General features: G+C 50.0%; 1 long non-coding RNA gene across 1 annotated transcript; it reads right to left on the minus strand.

Moving 5' to 3' along the window:
* Nucleotides 1-4,052: 4,052 nt before the first annotated feature.
* On the minus strand, nucleotides 4,053-5,931 carry LOC138354920 (uncharacterized). The gene is made up of 2 exons (XR_011223712.1): nucleotides 5,823-5,931; nucleotides 4,053-5,728 (listed from the first exon to the last, which is right to left on the minus strand). It is a non-coding gene; the product is annotated as an uncharacterized lncRNA (long non-coding RNA).
* Nucleotides 5,932-6,638: the final 707 nt, after the last annotated feature.

Raw genomic sequence — 6,638 nt, forward strand, 5'->3', positions numbered from 1 at the left:
GAAGGAAAGGGGGGGAGGGAGGACTCGGGAGGAGGGGAGGGGTAGAAGGGTGGGGATTGGGTGTGGGGGGAGGGAGATTTGGCTGAACATTTGAGTGGGGGCAGGGAGGGTTTGGGGTAGGGGGGTTTTCTATGCAGAGGAGGGAGGCGAGGTTGTCCTCCCTTCTGGTGTTACTGGGTAGCTGGTTGTGGGTTCCCCCCTCGTCTCTGGGGGTGTTGTGTTGGGAGCTGTGACTTCCTGGTTTTCCCCTCTCGCCCTGCGCCTCTTCCTTGCTTCTGCCGCCACGGCTTTCTCCTCCCTTGTCATGTCTCTCTGGAGGAATACATTTTTGAATTTTCCCACGTTTTTCAGGGAGCTCTTCCTTGATAGGATCTTCTCCTTTGTGCTCTCGTTTGTAAACACTATCTTTATCATTCGGTCTCGGTCTTTGTTGTACCAGCCTAGCCTGAAAACCTTCTCAATGCTATGCTCAGCCCCTTCCATGTCTAGTGCCTTTAGTACTTCATTCACTGCTGCTTTGTCTTTGTCATTCCACTCTGTCCTATTAGAGCCTTCCTGCTCTTTAATACCCACAGCAACCACTGATCTGTTCCTTTCCAGCAGTTGGCTAGTGGAGCGTGCCGCCTCCTGCGAGGTGGCTGCTTTCATGGCCACCTCCATCACTGCAGTCATTACTTCAGAGTTATTTTTTTTTAGTATTTCCGCAAATGTTGCTTTTATTGTGGCATTCTCATCCAAAAAACTATTACCACCTTCTCCCTGGATGGTTTTCTGATTCTCAGCCTCGATACCATTCTCTTTGAGGGCTCTAATCTCCTCCTTTGCTGCTGTCAGCTCTCTTTTCAGGTTGTTTATTTCGTTCTTCATTTCCTGCATCATTTCTTGCATCTCACTCTTGATGTCCTCCAGAAACTGGGCGAACATTTTGTTCATTTCGTCACTTTGGCTCTTCCCTGTTCCCCTGGTACCTCTGGCTGGGTGGGCCCCTGGCTGGGTGGGCCCCTGGCTGGGTGGGCCCACCACCGCCCACCTCAACTGTCTTTACATGGGTTCCGGTGTTCCTGTCATCATTGCCAATGTTCTCATCGCCATCAGCAGAGTCTGCAAGTTTAGACTTTCTTCTCGCATTCCGTGATCGTTGCACCTGCCACTCATTTCCGTTATCCAAATCAGCATTGGGTTCCAAGTCATCGGGTGACTGCAACCCACTTCGAGCATCAACATATTCCTCGGCGGCGGGCTCAGGATCCATTGCTTGGAGATCACTTGGATTAGCAAGCACAACAGAAGATAGGTTGGTACTGAGCCCGGTTGCCATGACAACGGGCCAGGAGGCGAAGCACAGGGTAGCTGCCCGGGGCTCCACCACTCGCCCAGGCTAGGACACTGTTACCCACCTCATGTAAACACACCACCAGTCGCGCACACAAACCACGACCCTAAGAAGGAGGGCCCAAGGACTATTTTACACACGAGAGAAGCGTGGGGCCAGGTACACCACAAGGCTGCCCAGTGCCGTCCCACTGTACCTCTGGGTAGACTCCAGATACCGCCTCACAAATAATGTCTACATGAAGTTCTATACAATCCAGCTATCCACAACCTACAACAGTTGGTAGACAAGGTGTCGCACACTTAGTACCGCTGCAGCTGAACGATTGGGCACGCTAAAGGCTCAATGTTAGGACTAGGCCTGTGTTAAACCGGAAGAGGGGCACATCCTGACCAGCCAGTCCCGAGGCTACGGGAGAACTCCCGCGAGCATAGGAGACGCCAGTGAAAGAGGGGAGACGATGAACCTGGCGCCGAGCCTCAGGAAAAGACAAACGGTCCCGGTGCTTCAAGTTGAGGACAGCCGCCTCAAGTTTGTAACGAATACACGTACGGGTGAAGGTAGGGTGGGCCTCACCGCAATTGAGGCAGCGGGCCTGGGGAGTGTACTCCAACTTAGAGTGACCCTCGCCTCCGCACAAGGGACAGAGAGAGACAGGACTAGAGCATTTGAGGGTACCATGCCCAAACCTCCAGCACTTACTGCAGAGCCGAGGAGATGGAATGTACTCCTGGATGGAGCATCTGGCACTAGCAAGAATGACAGAGGGCGGAAGGGTCCTACCATCCAAGGTAACCTTTACAACCCGAAGGGGCAGATGGCGATGACCACGAGGGCGACGAGTAAACGTATCAACCTGGAGGACAGAATGACCCTGGGCCTCGAGGATATGCTTGATATCCTCGTGGCAGTCCCTGAGATCCCTAACACCGGTCGCAACATGGTGCAGGAGGAGAACAGTACCAACACTGGCATTCAACCGAGCATTCTTCGAGACCCGAACAGGTGTCTCGCCAAGGCAGGATAAGGTGGCCAAGCTGGTGGCCGCATCCTGAGAAGGAGCAGCAACGACACGGGTACTAAGACGAGTGGGTTGAAGGTGACAGAGGCATCTACGGAATCGACAAGATGCCTATGAAGGGAAAAATCGTCAAGAGGAGTTGAATCCAAAGGAAGAAGGTCAAAGTACATAGTCCACGTAGCAGGACCAAACAAAGCATGGAACGAATCAGTATGGGAAGGGAGCATACGAGAGCAGCCGTGGCGGGGACGGCGATGAGAACCTTTAGAGAGACACGGGTCAAAAGGTGTAGTAGTCACAATAAGAGATGGAGCCGTGTAAGGGGACGAGACGGTCACCATAGAAGGCTTGGGGCTCGACCCAACCACAGAGGAGGGAGGAAGAGTCCGGTCTGGGCCTAAACCGGGCCCTGTAGCAGGGGCTACAGATCCCGGTCTTCCAGGATGGTCCGACTCAGGGGCCTGGTCGCCCACCCCATGAGCCTGGGTAAGAGAAGTGAGGTCGACATCCATGCAGCAAACCAATATCTAAAGAATAGGACCTGAAACCAAGGGATACCACCTACCAGGGGAGCCAGGGAGGCCGAGCACGGGCCAGTGCATGAAGGGTGCGTCGTTCCCAGTGGTGCTCCCCCTTTTCAACAGGGGAGTCCTACTACTTCGTTCATTCTCCTACACTAGTGCCAAGACCCCAGTCCCCATATCGCCCCAGCCTGGACACCCAACCATCCACTCAGGGCGGCCTCTCACAAGCGACCCCTCCAGCGGGTGGTCCGATGGCTCACAAGGCCCCTACATGGTGCCCTTCAGCACGTACACCACCCAAAGAGGGGGCAGGAGAGGGGGCACAGGCAACCCACACCTGTCCCAGGGAAGTGTACGTGAGCCCCTCACCACGTCAAGGAGGCACCACGGAGGGGTATATGATGTGTATATACAAGAGTTCTTACAATACTGTACAGCCACTAGCACGTATAGTGTTTCGGGCAAGTCTTTAATCCTAATATTCACACACACACATACACACACACACACACACACACACACACACACACACACACACACACACACACACACACACACACACACACACACACACACACACACATCCCCAGGAATCAGCCCGTAACAGCTGTCTAACTCTCAGGTAACAATTTACTGCTACGTGAACAGGGGCATCAGGGTGAAAGTAATTCTGCTCATTTGTTTCTGCTTCCACTGGGGATCGAACCCAGACCCTTAAGACTACGAACTTCGAGCGTTCTCCACTCAGCCCTCAGACTCCTTTTGTTATTGTACTTACCTAATTGTGCTTGCGGGGGTTGAGCTTTGTCTCTTTGGTCCCGCCTCTCAACTGTCAATCAACTGGTGTAGATTCCTGAGCCTACTGGGTTCTATCATATATACATTTGAAACTGTGTATGGAGTCAGCCTCCACCACATCACTGCCTAACGCATTCCATTTGTTAACTACTCTGTCACTGAAAAAATTCTTTCTAACGTCTCTGTGGTTCATCTGGGTACCAAGTTTCCACCTGTGTCCCCTTGTTCGTGTCCTACCCCTGCTGAAGAGTGTTAACACTCATGTGTTATAGTGTTGTTGTGTTATTGGGGTGTGGATGCGAATGTTTGCGTAGGCTACTATTGCCCCCTGAAATATGGGGCACTACTTCAGAATGAAGAATGACATCAAACGCACTTGTATATAAATATGTTTATTCAACAACTTACATAGTAATACACAGTGACCCATGTTACGTTACTGAAGAGCGTCACCTCAACAACTGTTAAAACATCTCGCAGCAGAAATCCCTTACCATCACTGTGACAGGTGTTAGAGAGACCACAGTCTGGCCCCATTGGACAGGTCATGAACACAAGTGAACTAATTGAACGATTAGTGAACACTCTGGGCAATTACTGCATTCGCCACTGGCAGTATCAAAATACTTCACCAACACACAACAAATTTACACACGTAAATTAATGCAAAAGAACAACTGTCACTAAGTCAACAAGAAGGAATTACTATACTTTATCAATGTCACACAGACATTAAATCACAATGAATGACAGACTCACTCTGTCACACAGACACTCAACGATCAATCAATTAATTAACCAATTTACGTATCACACTGTCACTCAGCGAGCACAAACCATGACAGATTGGAACACAGGTGACAGGCGGGAGCACAGACCATGACAGACCGGGACACAGGTGACAGACCGGGACACATGTGACAAACGCGAGCACAGACCATGACAGACCGGGACACAGGTGACAGACCGGGACACATGTGACAGACGCGAGCACAGACCATGACAGACCGGGACACAGGTGACAGACCGGGACACAGGTGACAGACGCGAGCACAGACCATGACACAGGTGACAGGCGGGAGCACAGACCATGACAGACCGGGACACAAGTGACAGGCGCGAGCACAGACCATGACAGACCGGGACACAGGTGACAAACCGGGACACATGTGACAGACGCGAGCACAGACCATGACACAGGTGACAGGCGCGAGCACAGACCATGACAGACCGGGACACAGGTGACAGACGCGAGCACAGACCATGACTGACCGGGAAACAGGTGACAGGCGGGAGTACAGGCCATGACTCAGGTGACAGGCGCGAGTACTGACCAGGGGCCAGATTCACGAAGCAGTTACACAATTACTTGCGAACGTATATATCATTCCTCAATTTTTGATGGCTTTGGTTACGTTTATTAAACAGTTTACAAGCATGAAAACTTGCCAATCGACTATTGCTATAAACAGCCTCCTGGTGCTTCGGAGCTCATTAACTGTTTATTATTTGTAAACAAAGCCGCCAAAGATTGATAAAAGATGTTCAGGTTCGTAAGTGTTTGCGTAACTTCTTCGTGAATCTAGCCCCAGGTACATATCAGCGAGTGTACTCTCTATGTTAGCGACTGAGAGGCCTTTGCGGAGGCCTCCCTGTAGAATTCCCAGTAAAACAGCCGGGTATCCTACCACAGAAACAGGTTTCTGGGTTCAGCATTTTATAGCACTCATCACACTTCCTACAGCCAGTATCGATGATAGCGGGATTGGGAGAGGGACCGGCTGCTGGCGGAGTGTCAGAATCGTCAGGGCTGGACCTTGTATGTCTGGAGTAATGATCAGGCTCCTCCATCAACGTCTCAGGGATCTCCACGAACGTTAAAACTGGCTCAACCTGGGAACTAGTGTCACGGGCAACAAGGTTAGCTTTGGTTCCAGTTAACCTGTTGGTGTGCATGTCTGCTGTCGGGTGAGGAGCGGCGGCGGCCATCACCAGCAGCGCCACACCCGGCCACAATAGGAGTGTATGCATCTCCACTCCTCCTGCTCACACCTGCAATGATTAGCAAAACATTTACAAATAAATAATCTTCTACGGACATCAGATGATTAAGTTTATCATATAACTTCGCAGAACGTCACCTTACCTGACGTTATTAGAATACTGGAAGCAGCAGCTCTGCTGTTCAACAGTCTGAGAGCAAGTGACTCTCTGGCGGCCCTGCAGGTATTTATACATGTCAAGCCCGCTGCCAGACATACCAGCAAGTCATACCTTACTATTATAAGGAATATGAACATTATTAAACAAATCGTAGCTCAGACATGTATATATTTATTTAGGAGGTAAAGCAGTGGGATATATAATATACAAATTTGTTGGCTATAATGAATGAACAAAAACTCTAATTATAAACACCAGTAAATATTTTGAAAGCTTATTTGCCAGACGTCCAGATGACGTCGCTGCTCGTTAGACTCAAAACACAAGTACATATTACATCAAGGACAAACTTGCACATACACGCACATACACACATACACGCACATACACACACATACACGCACATACACACACATACACGCACATACACACACATACACGCACATACATATTACCTTAACATCACACATACAATGAGCAAACATGCACACATACATACTTATTATAATAACATCACACTTACAATGAACAAACAAACACACGCACATTCACATAAAAAATTCACTCAAAAAAACTTGTGGGGTGGGGGGGGGGGTGAGGGAAGGAGCCCATTTCAGGTAGTCACAACACTGGTCTAAATAGATTCAAGGAACAGCCACTCGTATTAAAATGCTGGGACTGCACGATGTATATACAGATGAACGAGTACAGCACTTCCTTCCACCCTGGCAGATAGTACCTTTTGACATCCCGACCCCTGCATACTCCACCAAGAAACTAATCACAAATAACCCTCATG

Source organism: Procambarus clarkii, chromosome 65 (assembly GCF_040958095.1).
Source record: "Procambarus clarkii isolate CNS0578487 chromosome 65, FALCON_Pclarkii_2.0, whole genome shotgun sequence".
NCBI classification, from domain to species: domain Eukaryota; kingdom Metazoa; phylum Arthropoda; class Malacostraca; order Decapoda; family Cambaridae; genus Procambarus; species Procambarus clarkii.